Below are 16,350 nucleotides of genomic sequence, written 5' to 3' on the forward strand. Positions count from 1 at the left end.
CCTCAGGAGCCACAGTTATATTATTAATTCTAGTGTGGTGGTGCATCTACATGATTCATATCTATACTATGGCAGCTGTGGGAGTTGTGTGGCTAACTTTCATGACGTGATCAGACTCCTAGACTCTTCATGTCACATAATCTTTCTCTATACAGGCTTTTCATGTCTTGATAATTTCCAACTCATCAAGTGGAATTGGCATCTTCACAGACGAATCCTCTGAAATTAAATGTCCCTGTTCCCATTACCGATAGATTCAACAACTTGCCTGCTTGTAGGAACACAGTCATCAAGAGTCCCAAGGCTTATCTTTTGTGTTTTATTTTGTTTCACCAGACGATACAGCTCAAGACCATCATGTGGAACAAGGTTCCATTGAAGGGAGAGTTAGTTCCCAGGGTTCTTTGTGTACTAAGTCATTTTAAGGAATTCTAACTTTTCCCTTAACCCATAAAGAATGTTATATTCTACCAAAACACACATACACAACACACACACTCATTCCCCTCCAAAAAGGAAAAACACATGGACACACACCCACAGATGCAAATGTATGCTAGCATGTATGCATGTAAGCACTCCCTCGTACTTTCTTGGATGAACATGCACAGATAAATCTAACACATATAATAAAGCTATCATGCAATGCCATCCTCACATGTACCCTGAGGCATAACCATGCACATGCATATGAACATGCAAGAGATCCTGAACAAACTCTGGGAATTGAAACAAAAGAAACTAAGTAAACATCAGAGGGAAGAGTAAAGGAGCAATGAACTCAACTCTACTCCATCTGGCAAGGGAGACAACATAGTAATTAACTATAACACCAACCACCACTGTGGAGTAGCAGGGAAGTCTGATCTCATGCACATGGTGTTTACCTCTCACATCACTGGCTTGTTAAACTGTGACCCTGACACTGTGTTTGAAGGAGGGAGATGACCAGGGGATAAACAGTGAATGACTTTGAAACAAATATTACTGAGAAGAGCAGAAAAAGAAAACAGAGTATAGAGTTAGAGATGGAGGAAAGATTAGAAACTAAAGAAGAGATTAGCTGCCACATAACACACGATGGGGACAGAGAAAGTGTAGTGTGTTCTGTTCAGGTTTCATTAGATTGGTTTGAAAAGCACCAGGATTAAAAGCTACTAAGGAAAGAGAAAGTTTTCTTGCAGGTGACAGGACACAGTCCAACACCGGAGAGAATCAGATCAAGGACTCAAGCAGGAATTGAAAGAAGAAGCAATGGAGGATGAATCCCCTCTGAAAGAGTGCTAGGGGGCCAGCTCCCATCTTGTAAGTCATTGGATGTTCCTAAGTCAGAGGATCACAAAGGGCTGTAAAGCTACTGGCTTAAGCCCTAAAATGATCATCGTGGTAGAAACCGACTCTGTGAAAGACAATTCCTAGTCAGGCATACTGACACTGTGGGGCTGCTGCTGTCACAGGCATGCATGTGATCTCATTACACACAGAACACATACAAGGTCATGTAAATGCAAGAAGACCAGCCTAGGGTTTGTTTATGGAAAATTGGGATAATTAGAGCTGAATTTGTGAGTATGGTTACAGATGCAGCTCAAAAGGAGAGACTCAGCTTGCAAAACTGATATCTACCTATGTTGATTTGTGTACCTAGGAAATGGGAGAGGGCATGGGAGCCTTTAAGGAAAGTTCTGTTGAAGAAGGGACAGTGATGGAACCACCCTCTTCAAAATGACCTAACAATACAGAACCTTGGTAACCAGGCAACCCACTGGTTAGAGCAAGGCCTGGAGGCTCACTTGCCAGAGACAGTTGAGAGGGAAGGATGTTCTCTTGCTGTCTTCGGACTACTCGAGGCTCAGGCCTCAAGAAAGACAACAGGGAAGGCCATGGTGGTGTCTGGAGGCACAGGGTTCGCTCTTGTCTTCGACGCCTGTGGCCATTTTCCCGAAAGGGAAGGTCATCGACCAAGACCAGTCAAAGCCAGGAACACACAGACAAGGTAACTACTCGGGCTTTTCTCCATTTTTAGCAGAGTAATAATTCAGGAAAATTTGTAATAAGTAGATCCAATCAGAATGCTGTAGACCAGTGACCCTTTGAAACTTTTGCCTTGATCTTTCCTCAGGGTGAGAATGATTCTGCAGCACAGGACCTGAGCGAGCCCTACAGAGACTCCAGCATTAGTACAGAGGCTGTGGTTAAGCTGGGGAACAAGCTGGGGCCTTCTCTGCAGGAAGGGGACACCTTCTATGTCCCTGCCTTTTCGATCATATACCAAAGATTTGACACCCCCCTACTGGTACTGGACCAGCTGTTCCTGAGGTGAGTGCCAATTTCCAAGCTTGTAGTTCTCAGGTCCTTCTGTTGATCCTGGGTCTCTCTGTTTCTGTCTCTGTCTCTCTCTCTTTGTGTCTCTGTCTCTGTTTCTCTCTCTGTCTCTGCGTCTGTACCTCTCTCTCTCTCTCTCTGTTTCTCTCTGTGTCTCTCCTCTATCTCTGTGTCTGTCCCTCTCTCTGTCTCTCTCTGTCTCTCTATCTCACTATTTCTCTCTGTCTCTCTGTCTCTCTAAGTCTCTCTGTCTGTCCGTCTCTCTCTGTCTCTGTTTCTCTCTGTGTCTCTCCTCTGTCTGTCCCTCTCTCTCTGTTTCTCTCTGTCTCTCTATCTCACTATCTTTCTCTGTCTCTCTGTCTCTCTATCTCTCTCTGTCTGTCTCTCTGTCTCTCTCTCTTTTTCTCTGTCTCTATCTCTGTCTCTTTCTCTGTCTCTCTCTCTCCATCTCTCTCTCTCTCTCTCTGTCTTTGTGTGTGTGTGTGTGCGTGTGTGTGTGTGTGTGTGTGTGTGTGTGTGTGTGTGTATGTATGTCCAACTATTTATTGTGTACATCATTGTCAGGACCAAGTAACATGCATTAAGAAATTTATTCTCCCATGCTTGGTCCAAGTGATACGGCTGTCCAATGCCAATGCTCTAAAATGGATGTAGCTGTCACCTCTACCTTGAAAAAGCACTTTATCCTTCAATCGATATTTCTGAGGCCTTGGTGAATGCACTTCTTTCATATGTAATGGAGGTTCAGGAAATATTGGAATATCCAATAGAGATGTATCAAAAGTGGAGATCTATGAAGCATAACACAGGGGACCATGTGACCACAGAGATATCCAAGTAGAGATGCATGTGTTCAACCTTTGCACAGTTACAATGAAAGCACGGACTGTGTACAGGTGAACTCATAATTCTGAGAGCAGCCAGAACTGCCAGTTTGAGGTGAGGGGCTGGGACTTTACAGGTGACATTCTCTCTGGTCTTCTCTAGGTGTGCTAACTTCAGCCCTCATTGTGAAGAGGATGAACAAATAAATAACGCCCTCTGTAGCTTCCTGGAAACATGGATGGACAAGAACACTGAGGACTATTGTGAACCCTCGGAACTGCACATACTGAAATATATAAAGGCCTATTTTGATGTGTGTATGGCACACTTAGATCTTACTGTCCATATCAATAGGTTCCTGACTCTCATGCAGGACAGTCAGGCCAAGGATTCCCATCCAAGGATGAGCAAGGCTCAGATCTGGGGAGACACATCCTCAGATCCACAGATTGGATGGGTGTAAAACAGCAGGACAAGAGCCACTCTGGAGCCAGAACCAACTTGTGCATCAGAGCTGGAGGGCACAGAACCTCCAGAACTTTCTGTGAAGCATGAGTAGTTGCAACCAGATGTGGCAGCAGCAGCACAGACAGCACACGTGATAGCAGCTGTTGAACTTGTGTCTCAGTTTGTCTGTAGATACAATGTATCTTTCACTAACTTCTTACTTGCTACAGTGGGCCTACCTATTCAGAGAATGGCCCTGTTACACCTTGTGTGTGCCTGCCCTGTATCTGTGCTACTGCTCCTGCCCCGGGTGCTCAGCCCCTCACTTCAGTCCAGCAGCAGTTCCAGCCCCACACCCTGCCTTCTCCCTCCCCTGAGATATCACCTTTTTATTCTTTCTGATCTTTTCCATTTTGTGTTTAAATATTGGTTTAATAAATTGTTATTGTTTGTTTTCATTTTGGTCAAAGTTATCTATGGTACAAAAATAATTTTAAAAAGTTAAACATAAGCATTTAAAATTATTAAATGTCATGCTTAAATTATAACTGGTAAAATATTAGTCATTTTTAAAGGATGTATAGACATTACTAATAAAGCACATGTAATAACGCTCAGCATTATTTTTCAGTAAACTTCAAACTAAGTCTAGGAATGGGACCACTTCAGTCCCGTGGTAACAATTCAGTTCACATTGAATTGTTTATACTTTTACACACATAACTTCCAAGTTTAGCAAGGGTGTGATATAATAGAACTGTGGCACATTTTTGTGGCACACGTAGAATGCCTTACCTACTTCGGAAATACTTTCTCAATTCTTTAATAATATAGGTACCACTACAATGACTTTGTTCCTCTAATGATGTATAAATCTCCCGAAGAATTAAAATGAGAAATCCAAGCAGTTCAAATGGTCTCCAGTGGATGAACAGATTAATTGAAGGCAAATTCATGCTATAAGTTGCTAGTTTCAGTGTTAATGTGTTAAGCCAAGAAGCTAAACAAGAGTCTAGAATTAGTCAAGAATTCCCTTAATGAATAGATCTATGCAGACAGAAAGCTCAAATTTTGACTCCAGGGACTTGGGAAGACAGTTTTTAATGGGTAGGAATGTTCTCTTCAATTGAAGAAAACATTTTCTACAAGTATACAATGTGTTTTCATTGTATCCACCCCTCATCACCTCCCATCTATTCATCCCTGAGGTCACAAACACTCTCCCTCCAGGTATTTGTTTCTTTGTTTGTTTATTTTAATAATTTATTACTATCATCACTATTTTCTTTACACCTTGCATCCAATAAGTACGGATCCTGTAGGAATAGGTATGTGGCTACTGACTTAGTGCACAAGGACAGCCAGTCTACCACTGGTCACATTCTGAAACCAAAATGATTCCCTCCCTCCCCAGAAGACAGCAACTGCAGTCAGAGTTTCACCTATGGAGAGGATGTCAGAAACTCCTTCCCTGCAGCAAGACTAGGCATAAAAAACAAAGATGCACAAGAGTCCCATAAAAGCACTAATTAACCTGGATTCCAAAATGTATACACCATGGACTTATAGAGTAAAAAGAGAAAATTTATTATATAAAAATAATGAAATTTAAAAAGTATACAAAAAAGTTCTGATAGGACATTATAAGACCAGAAGCCTCCACAGATGTAAATGGGTTCATTTGCTATTGGCCTTCTGATCTGAACATGAGGACTGCACTTAAGAGTAGTTTGTTTACCTAGAAACTGTCATGGAGAAAAATAAACTTTCATTTGCAAGTGGTTATCAATTGTAGGTTATCAATCCTAGGTTATGAATGGGTGTATAAGGCTGCTTTGCCAATTTAGGACTAAGTATTCCAAGGTTCTCCCTCTACATAAGGTCTGGCTATGAGTCTCAGGATGTCTTGGGATCTGTCATCTGCTTCAGGAGGAAGCTTCTCTGATGATGGTTGAGCAAGACAATGATCTGAGTCCCTCAGGTCAATAGGAATCATTTTATTACTGTTTATTAGCAGAACTAAGTAGTAGTAGCTTTACCCTGGCTGTCCTATCCATCTCTTTTGTCTTAGTCAGCCAAGCAGTATGGGTTCCATCGCAGGGATTTGCATCTTAAGTCAAATCAGATATCTGTTAGTTACCCCCACAATATTCATGTCACAGTAGTACACAAATATCTTTCAGACTGGACACTATTATTAATCTTAGTTTTTGTAGTTTGATTAAGGTTTATGTTTCTTCTGTGGAAGCACACAGAGTACCTCCCATTACAAATGATGCTAGCACGTAGGGTAGTGGTTTAGTGTAGACAACAGCTCTGTTACATTACTTTCCAGGCTCACCACTATGCGCCAATTTTCAATAAGTTAATCTTGTTCAGGTGTTGTCCAGGTAACCAGAGCTGTGGTGAGTGCATATATGGACGAGTAGTGTCACATGCAGAAGACATTTCTCACTTCTCCTTCCTATTTTTCACCATAGACAATCTTGCTAACATTTCCCTAATATTTTAAATTATATCAATTATAAAGTTATACATTTTACTCCTGATATTTCAAGGTTGTGTTTAAGTATTGGTTTTAATAAATTGTTAGTATTTTTTTAATTGTCTGAAATGCTATCTAATAATGAGACAAAATATCTGCAAATTGTGAATATTCTCTTTGATATATTATTTTAAGTTTATTCAAAGTTGTTTAAGGAACAAATAATTTAAAAGAAAAACATGTGTTTGAAACAATTAAGTGACATGCTTAAGTTATAAATCTATATGTCTTAAATAGAATTTTTTCTCAAGAAGTAATACACATCACTACTAAATCACATGTGATAAAGTTCAACTTTGGCTTTCACTAAACTTCATCTAAACTTGTAGAGTGGTACCACTTTCCTACACTGGAAACCATACAAATCACATAGAAATGATTACATTTTACACCCAGATATTCCCAGGTTTCATGAGGATAGGGAATCATAGAACCATGGCTCATTACTAGGGCACATGAAGAAGGCCTTAACTTCTTTCAAAGATACGTGGCCAGGTCTTCCAAGTTACACAGGCAACTAAATTGACTTTGTTCCTCCCATGATGTGTAAATCACCCAAAGAATTAAAATCAGAAAGCTGAACTGCACAAATGACCTGCAGTAGAGGAAGGGATTAATTGTACTATGTGCTTTGCTATAGCATAGGCAAGGTTCAAAGTTACTGTGCTAAGCCAAGAAGTCAAAGACCTTTCTAGAATTAGGCAAGACTATCAGGAATGAATAGATTTATGGAGGCAGAGAGATGAAAGTTGACTTCCCATAATATTTTGGAATGAGATAATGTTTTGAATGGGTAGGAATTTTCTCTTCAAATGTAGAAAACATTTTCTAAAAGTGCACAACGCATTTTGATTGTATCTACCACTCATTACCTGCCATCTACTCATCCCATGACTTTCCCACCAGACTCTAGTTCAGGTACTAATTAATTAAATAAACTTTTATTTGTTTATTTATGATAGTAATTGATGATTTACTATTCCAATTTTATTCACCCTCTACATCCAATTAATGGGGATCATGTAGGATTAGGTATGTGGTCACTGCCTTATTGCACAAATACAGTCACTCTACCGCTGGTCATTTCCTCAAACCAAAATCATCCTCCCTCCCCCAAAGAGAGCAACTGCAGTCAGCAACTCAGCAAGGGTGAGGATGTCAGAAACCCCTTCTCCATGGCAAAGAGGCATAAAATCCCTCACAACGAAAAAGAATCCATATTATATATATGCAAAAAGGACAATCAGAGTTAAAAGAGAAAAAATATCAGTATATAAATACTAATGAAATATAAAAAGTAATTTACAAAAAGTCCTGATAGGACATTATGAAATGTGGAGTCTCCTCCATAGATTTAAATGGGTTCATTTTTTGTTGGCCATTTGCTGATGAGCATGAGGACTGCACCTAAAAAGAGTTTGTTTCCTTACAGACTACCTTAGAAAAAACTAAACTTTCAATTGCAAGGTGTTATCAAGTGGAGATACTCCGGGGTTAAGAATGGGTGCATGAGGCCACCTCTCCAATTTAGGACTGAGTGTTCCAAGGTGTCTCACTCTACACAATGTCTGCTTATGCCTCTCAGTTTGTCTTCAGTTCTGTTTCTGAAGGACGCTGCTCTGATGCTAATTGAGCAAGGCACTGCTCTATGAATATAACAGATCATGAGAAATCATGCTTTTACTCTTTCTTTTGTAGAGTATTCCTATTGACATTATCCCCAGGTTACTCAGCAATCTACTCTAAGGTTCTTGGTCAGCCACGCAGTGTCAGGTGTGTTGTTCATGTCAGTGAGTGAACCTAAGTCAAGGTAGATATCTCTTGGTTACTCCCACAATATTTGTGTCACAGTAGTACATGCATATCTAGCGACCTGACACCAATATATTCAAAGATTTTGTACTATGATTAGTGTTTATGGGTTTTTTTTCTAGAAAAAATTACACACATTTCTAGAAAAGAGTAGATGTTTGAAAGCCAAGGAATCTGAGCTTTGGATTTCTCACATCTGAGACAGTGCTTTCCACTCCTGGGGCATCTGCTGCTCAATTTAAGAACTGTGATGAGCACAGTCAAACACTCCATGTGTTCTGTCTCCAGTGGACGTGCCCAAATGATGGGGGCACATGGATCAACAAGACAGATGTAAACAGAATTTTCAACACAACACTCACTTAAAGAAATGCACTATGAGAAATGTTCAACATCCTAATTCATTAGGGAAGAGCAAATAAAATGATTTTGAGATTCCACCTTACATCAGAAGAGCTAAAACAAAAAAGGAAGTAAAAGTTTATGCTAAGAGGGAGGGGAACACTTTTCCAATGCTGATGGAAGTATAAACTTGTACAACAATTTTGGAAGACGACACTTTAGTTTTTTGCGAAATATACATAAGACAAGTTGAAATGCTAAATTATTTTCATACAGTCTTAATTGGTAATGGCTAGAAACAACCTAAAATCCTTCAACTAAAGAGCGGATAAATATATTTTTTTCGTTTAGACAATGGAGTACACTACAGCTGTTAAAATTATCATCTTGTTCCATCCTGGCAAAGGAATGGAACAAGAAAACAAACATAAAGTGACTTACATGTGAAAGCTATGTTTAAAGTAAAGAACAGGTGTGCTAAAATCCACAACCCAGAGGAGCTAAGTAATAAGAGGAATGAAGATGATGACAGATGCATCTCCCTGTGAAGAAGAACCACAATAGATATCTCTCATATGTATATTGGTGTGGGGTGCAGTTAAGGGAGGGCTCTAAAGGAAGTTGAGAAATGGGAAAAAGAAGAAGAATTTGGGCCGACTACGGGAAATAGTGTTGGGATAATGAAGAATTATGTGTTGTTATCTCTGGGACAAGCTGGAAACCGAGTGCAGTGGAAAGTTCTAGGAATCAATGTTGGGTAACCCAAGATTAGATTTCCAGTATTTTGAGATATTGAGCCTTCTCCTATAACCAGAAATTATTCCAGTGGACAGATTAGGATATCAGCCCAGCCACAAAACATTTCCCCTACATTTTGTACAGCTTACAAGATGTGCTGTAGTAAAGGTGGCACAGAAATTGTAAAAATGTCCAAAAAATGCCTTGATACATTTGAGACCTATGCCATGAGTGTGTGTCCACCAATACCAATTCTTGGAGTACCAAGAACCACAGGCTGGACTACCCAGAGGCACAGATGTACATAGACACCAGATAGAAATTTATGAATTGTAAAAATGCCACTGAAAAGATTTCTAATAATATTCTAATATACTCAGAGATTGGTCCTACCCTCTACTGTCATCAGAAAAGCTTCACTTAGTAAATGATGAAAACCAATGCAAAGAGACACATGCCAATATTAGGTAGAGAAAAGTTGCAAGATTTTTTGTAGGAGCTGGGGTTAAAGGACAACAGAAATAAAAATACAGCCAAATTGAGCCCACTCAGTAGTGAGAATGAACGGTCCACCAGAGAGCCTGCATGGGAATGGACCTAGAAGCCTATGTTAGATCGCCCTAGGCCCTCAGCACCTTGCAACTCTAATGTAGCTTCATCTTCATGTGAAGTCTTAACAGTGGTAGCAGGGTCTGTCTCTGCCTCTCTTGCCTGTGCATGGAAGCCTCTCCCCTCACTGGGTGCCATGCTCTAGCCTTAATAGAAAAAGAAGTGTCCTGGCTTAATGAAAATTGAGAAGCCATGGCTGCTAAATATATATGGGAGGCATGCCCTGTTCTGAAAAGGAAGGAAGGAGGAACTGCTAGAAATGATGCAGATAGTGCTAGTGTAGAGAGAAAGAGACTGAAAGAAGTCAGAGAGGGCAGGATGGATACATGGAAAGAAGCAAGGAGGGAGAGAAGGAATAAGTTAGGGAAGGACAGAATGAGGGAGGAAGCGAGTGACACACACACACACACACAGAGAGAGAGAGAGACAGAGAGACAGACAGACAGACAGACAGACAGAGACAGACAGAGACAAACAGACAGAGACAGAGACAGACAGAAATACAGAGAGACAGAGTAAGATGTAGAGAGACACAAAGGGAGGCACACAACAACAGGCAGATTCACACAGAAACAGAGAGGGAGAATAGAATAAACATTCAACAAAAAAGTAAAGGGTTGTGTCTATGAATGTTACTTTAACGGTCTTTATGATGTTTCCCTCCCCTCCTTAGGGTTGGTAAATTTCAAAACAGACTCTATTGGTGACTGGGCTTTTGCTTTTGCATAAACTGGGCCAAGCCTAAACATACTAAAAACACCTAAGAAAATGTGCACCCACTAAAGAATAGAAGGTGGTGACCCCTCTGGTTGAGTCATGGAAATGTTGATGGAAACTAAGGAGAAAGTCAACCCTGTAGTAGGACCTGGGGTCTCAATTAACCTGGACGCCTGAGATTTCTTAGACAGTGAATCATCAGCCAGGCAACACAAACCAGCTGAGATGAGGCCTCCAACACTTGCATAGCAGAGGACTCCCCAGTCTGGGTTCATTTATAGAAAACAGAGCTAACTCAGGAAGGGGTCCCAGGAAGTTTAGGAGTCCTGTAGACTGGGTAAGATGTGCACATCCTTGGGAAGACAGTTGGGATGTAGCAGGGGATCCAGGTGGATGGATGCCATGTGGTACTTTCCAGGATTGGACCTAAGCAGAATCAAATATGGAGTGTATAAATAATTGAATGAGTGCACGAATGCATGAATGGAAAATGAAGGAAACAATGAAATAATTAATGAATTAAAAAAGAGAACTGTACAACATCCTTAGTCATCAAAGAATTGGAATAGAAAACTACCCTGAGATATCAGCTTAAACATCCCTGTCAGAATGGCTAAGATCAAAATCTCAGGTGATAGAAGATGCTGACAAGGATATTGAAAAGGAGGAATACTCCTCCACTGCTGGTGAAATCAAAAGCTGGTACATCCATTCTGGAAATTACTCTGGAACTTTCTAAAAGATTGGAAATAGTACTATCTGAGGATCCAGCCTCATCATTCCTGGTCATCCACCGAAAAAGTTCTTCAACATATAACAAAACACATGCTGCACTATGTTCATATCAGCATTATTTATAATAACCAGAACCTAGAAAAAAACATTTCCATAAACAGAGGAATAGATAAAGAAAAGGTGATATGTTTACACACAGGAGTACTTCTGAACTATTGGAAACAATTGACAACATGAATTCTTAGCCAAAAGGATAGAACTAGAAAATACCAACCTTAGTGTCGTAACCCACTCACAAAAGAACACACATAGTATACACTCGTTGAAAATAGCATTTTAGCCACTATTGGTATACCTAAGAAAAAAATTCAGGCTTCATATAAAGCTCAAGAAAAAGGAAGACTGTAATGTGAATGTTTCATTCTTTTTCGAAGGGAGAACAAAATACTCAGGAGAGGAAATACAGAACCAAAGAGTGGAGCTTGGACTGAACAGAAGGAAATCATCCAGGGACTGCCCCACCTGGGCATCCATCCCTTATGCATCCAACAAACCCAATCACTATTCCTCATTCCGAGAAGTGATTGCTCACTTAGCCAGATATGGGTGACTCCAGAGTGGCTCTGCTCTAGTCCTGCTGATATAAATGTAACCTTTGTACTGAATAAGGTGACAAGAAGAGAGAAGTTAGAGAAAAGACTGAAGGAGGAGAAGGGCTTTGCAACCCCTTAAGAACAACAACAATGTGGACCAAAGATATCACACCAGAGCTCCCAGGGACCACACTAACACTCAGTCAGTACGCATGGAAGGACCCAGGAATCCTGCCACACAGGTAGCAGAGGATGGCATTGTCCAACCTCAATAAGAGGAAAAGACCTTGGTCCTGTGGAGACTCCATTCCCCAACATAGGATAATGACAGTGTGTTCTTGGTGTAGTGGGTGGGTGGGAGTGGGAGCATTCTCATAGAAGCTGGGTCATGGAGAGGGGGTATGGGGGAGGGGGCAACCCTTGAAATCTAAAAACAAAGTATACAAGAAAAATAAAATTTATAAAAAAGAAAAAACATAGCAAAAAAGCATGTGTTGATCAGGACTACTTGAACTAGTTCAGGCTTAAGAGCAGCAGGAAGATGGGGATTTTGAGCAGCTAAGAATTGAGAAAAGCTTTACCAATCCATTGTGTTAATCTACCAAGTTTTATGCAGGTCAAGACAATGAAGAGAAGCCAGTCCTCCTGGAGCTCCACAAATTGTGCTGCTCCACACTGGCTCCTCTACTGTACTCTCTGCCTTACAGTCAATGTTTTCAACTCACAATCTGGCTGTGTCAGTGGTAATATTTAGTCTTCCACTGCTTTGCTATCACAGTTATATGTATAAATTTTAGTGCAGTGGGGCCTCTCCCTGATTCATGCCTGTGCTGCTGTAAGGAAACTATGGGAGTTTTGTGGCTAATGCTTGTTAACATGATCAGTATCTTAGATGCTTGGGACATTATACTCCCATTGCATAACCTTCACTATACAGGCTTTTCATGTCTACCAACACATACACCCCCAGACACACACACACACGAATACACAAACACACACAAACACAAAAAACCAGACACATGCACACACAAACAGAAATGTAAATGCAAGTTAGCATGTATGCATGTAGGCACTCCCATATACTTTCATACCTTCCCAGGCAAAAATGCACATAGTATATGTAAGAATGTTCTCATGCGCATGCCATCCTCTCATGTACTGTGAGGACCTAGCATGCACATGCATGTGCACTTGCAGAAGAACCTGACAACTTTTGGGTACTGGAACCAAAGAAATTAAGAAAACATCCCAAGGTCGAGAAAAGGAGCAATGAACACAACTCTACTTCATTTGGCAAGAGAAAAAGTTAATAATTTAATATCACACTGCCCACCATTGTGGAGTAGCAGGGAAGTCTGAACTCATGCACATGATGTGGATTCCTCTGCTCACTGGCTTGATAAACCATGACACACTTTGTTTGAAGGAGGGAGTTGACCAGGGAATGAAGATTGAATGACTTTGGAGCAAAACCACTGGTAAGTGTAGAAAAAATCTAGAGGAAGAGATGGGATAGAAGGGAGTGAGGAGATGAGGGAGTAGAGAAGTGATGGCTGCCACACACCACAGGGTGGGGACAGAGAAAGGTGGTGATGGTTGCTCAAGTTTCATTCAGTTGCTGTGATAAGGACCAGGACTAAATGTTACTAAGGAAAGAGAAAGTTTTCTTGCAGGTGACAGATCACAGTCCAACACTGGAGAGAATCAGATCAAGGACTCAGCAGGAATTGATAGAAGAAGCAATGGAGGATTAATCCCCTTTGAAAGAGTGCTAGGGTGCCAGCTTCCATCTTGTAAGCCTTGGATGTTCCTCTTTCAGCTGTTCTCAAAGGGCTGTAAACCCCTGGGCTAAGCCCTAAAATGACCTTGGTGGTGGAAACTGACTCTGGGAAAGACAATTCCTATGCAGGCCACTGCTATTGTGGGGCTGTTGACTGTCACAGGTATTCATGTGATCTCACTCCACACAGAACGCATACTAGGTCATATAAATGCTAGGAAACATGCCTAGGTTTATGTTTATGGTAGATTGGGAAAATTAGGGCAGAATTCATGAGTCTGCCAATTCAGTTCAACAGTAGACACTCAGCTTGCAAAACTGAGGTGCTGCCTATTTTGAGATATCTCTGGGAACAGTGGAGTGGGAAACAGATGTGTACCTGTGTCAATTTGTGCACCTAGGAAATGGGTGTGGACATGGGGGCCTTTAAGGAAAGTCCCGTTAAAAAGAGACAGTAATGAAACCACCCTCTTGAAAATGACCTAAGAATACAGAACCTTGGTAAACCAGACAGCCCACTGGTTAGAGACTGTAGAGAGGGCAGGATGTTCTCTTGCTGTCTTCAGACTACTCGAGCCTCAAGCCTTAAGAAAGACAACAGGGGGAGCCATGATGGTGTCTGGACGCACAGGGTTCACTCTTGCCATCAACGCCTGTGGCCATTTTCCCAAATGGTAGAAAAATTGACCAAAGCCAGCCAAGGAAAAGACCACACAGACCAGATAACCACTCTGTTTTCTCTTGCTGTTTTTAATAGAAATAATTCAGGGAATCTTGGAATGAGGAGAACCAATCAGATGTTTGCATATTTGTGCCAGTTTGAACCATCTACTATGAAGTTTTTTCAGGTTGAGAATTCTTCTGTTGAATAGAACCTGATGGAGACCCAGAGAGAGGCATGGATCAGGGCACAGACTGTGGTTGAGCAGATGAACACGCTGGTGCATTCTCTGCAGGAAAGAGAACCCTTGGTTGTCCTAGCTTTTCTGTCTACATATAGAAGCTTTGTGACACCCCTACAGGTATTGGACCTGCTGTTTGTGAGGTGAGTGCCCATCTCCAAGCCCATAGTTCTCAGAGCTTCCTGATGGTTTCAGGAATTTCTCTCCCTTCCTCTGTTTGTGTGTCTCTGTCTCTGTCTCTCTGTCTCTCTGTCTCTCTCTGCCTCTCTCTGTCTCTCTCTGTCTCTCTCTCTGTCTGTCTCTCTGTGTGTGTGGGTATGTGTGTGTTTGTGTGTGTTTGTGTGTGTGTGTGTTTGCTTGTATCTGTTGCTGACCTTTTCTCTTTTCTGTTTTTCTCTGTGTCCTATATCTCATCTCCCCATCTTTTCCTTTTTCTTTATCTTTCTTTGCACTCTCCCTGTTCATTACAGGATCTATCTCTGTCTCCATCTCAGTCTCTGTGTCCATCTCAGTCTCTGTCTCCATCTCTTTATCCATCTACATAATTGTAACATCACATAAGAACACATGCATTAAGTAATTCCTTCTCCCAAGCTTGATCCACCACTTGGGCTGTCCCAGGCTGAGACCCTAAAGTGGATGTAGCTAAGCCCTCTCCCTTGAAAAGGCACTTTATCCTTCCCCCAAGATTTCTGAGGCCTTGGTGGATACAATTTTCTCATATAGAAAGGAGGTTCTAGAAATTTTGGAGTACCCACTAGAGATGTGTACAAAGTAGAGACTCATGAAGGATAATCCAGGAAACCATGAGACCAAGGAGATGTGTGGATAGAGATGCCTGTGTTCAACTTTTGCACAGATACATTGAAAGTAACTATTGTGTACAGGTGAAGTACTAATTCTGAGAGCAGACAGGACTGCAAGTATTAGGTGAGGGGCATGGGACTTTAGAGGTGACATTCTCTCTGGTGTTCTCTAGGTATGCATACTTCAGCCCTTATTCTAAAGAGGATGAACAAGTAAAGAACACCCTCTGTAGCTTCTTGGAAACATGGATGGACAAGAACCCTGAGGACTTTTGTGACCCATCAGACCTGTTGCCTCTGAAATACCTGAAGGGCTACTTGAGTGTGTACATGCCCCACTGTGATCTTAGTGTCCATGTCAAGAGGCTGCTGACACAGTTGGAGGAAGAACATGCCAAGAATTCCCAGGCAAAGATGAGGAAGACTCAGATCTGGGGAGACACACATCCTCAGAACCACAGATTGAATGGGTTTAAACCAACGGGGAAAAGAGACAATCTGGAGCCTGAACCAACTTGTGCACCAGAGCTGGAGGGCACTAAAACCTCCAAAAGATCTTTGACCCATGAGTTGTTGCCAGCAGCAGCCCAGACAGCACACATGATAGCAGCTGTGTAACCTGTGTCTCAGTATGTCTCTAGATACAGTGTATCTTTCAGTCATCTCCTGCTTGCAAAAACAGGCCTACCTATTTAGAGAATGGCCATGTCATCTGTGATCTTCAATTGGAGTCTGTCCTATAGCTTAGCTGCTGCTCCTGCCACTCATGATAAGCTGCTGATTTCAATCCAGCAGCAGTTCCAACTCCACAGCCAGCCTTCCCTCCCATGGAAAACAGCCTTTTTACTCCTTCTGATGTTTTCAATGTTTTAAGTATTTTTTAATAAATTGTTAGTATTTGGTTTACACTGTGTAAAAGCTGTCTAATAGTGAGAGAAAATGTCTCCAAATTTTAAATACTCTATTTGAGAAATTATTTTAAGTTTATTCAAAGTTTTTAAAGGAACAAAAATAATTTTAAATAGATAAACATAAGCATTTAAACAATTAAGTGACATGCAGAAAGTATAAAAGTTAAATGTCTTAAATAGACTGTTTTCTTGAGAAGATATACGCGTCAACTCTAAATCAAATGTAGAACAAAGGCATACTAGTATTTTACTTACAAAAC

General features: G+C 41.1%; 1 pseudogene; it reads left to right on the forward strand.

The window, feature by feature from the left end:
• The first annotated feature begins 14,016 nt into the window (after positions 1-14,016).
• Positions 14,017-15,655, forward strand: LOC116914961 (annotated as a pseudogene).
• Positions 15,656-16,350: the final 695 nt, after the last annotated feature.

The sequence above is a fragment of the Rattus rattus genome, chromosome 13 (genome assembly GCF_011064425.1).
Source record: "Rattus rattus isolate New Zealand chromosome 13, Rrattus_CSIRO_v1, whole genome shotgun sequence".
In the NCBI taxonomy this organism is placed as follows: domain Eukaryota; kingdom Metazoa; phylum Chordata; class Mammalia; order Rodentia; family Muridae; genus Rattus; species Rattus rattus.